This window comes from Schistocerca gregaria, chromosome 1, assembly GCF_023897955.1.
Source record: "Schistocerca gregaria isolate iqSchGreg1 chromosome 1, iqSchGreg1.2, whole genome shotgun sequence".
Taxonomy (NCBI): Eukaryota; Metazoa; Arthropoda; class Insecta; order Orthoptera; family Acrididae; genus Schistocerca; species Schistocerca gregaria.
Genome location: NC_064920.1, coordinates 793,030,922 through 793,031,553, shown reverse-complemented (window position 1 = coordinate 793,031,553; position 632 = coordinate 793,030,922).

The window sequence follows — 632 nt, the reverse complement described above, 5'->3', positions numbered from 1 at the left end:
AGGGAAAAAAAGGAGAGGTATACACTTGTGCACACATACATATCCATCCGCACATATACAGACACAAACAAACATATGTAAAGACAAAGAGTTTGGGCACAGATGTCAGTCAAGGCAGAAGTACAGAGGCAGAGATATTGTTGAATGACAGGTGATGTATGAGCGGCGGCAACCTGAAATTAGTGGAGGTTGAGGCCTGGTGGGTAAGGGGAAGAGAGGATGTATTGAAGGGCAAGTTCCCATCTCCAGAGTTCTGATAGGTTGGTGTTAGTGGGAAGTATCCAGATAACCCGGATGGTGTAACACTGTGCCAAGATGTGCTGGCCATGCACCAAGGCATGTTTAGCCACAGGGTGATCCTCATTACCAACAAACACTGACTGCCTGTGTCCATTCATGCAAATGGACAGTTTATTGCAGGTTATTCCCACATAGAAAGCTTCACAGTGTAGGCAGGTCAGTTGGTAAATCACGTGGGTGCTTTCACACGTGGCTCTGCCTTTGATCATGTACACCTTCCGGGTTACAGGACTGGAGTAGGTGGTGGTGGTGGTGGGAGTGTATATGGGACAGCTTTTTACACCGGGGGCGGTTACAAGGGTAGGAGCCAGAGGGTAGGGAAGATGGTTTGG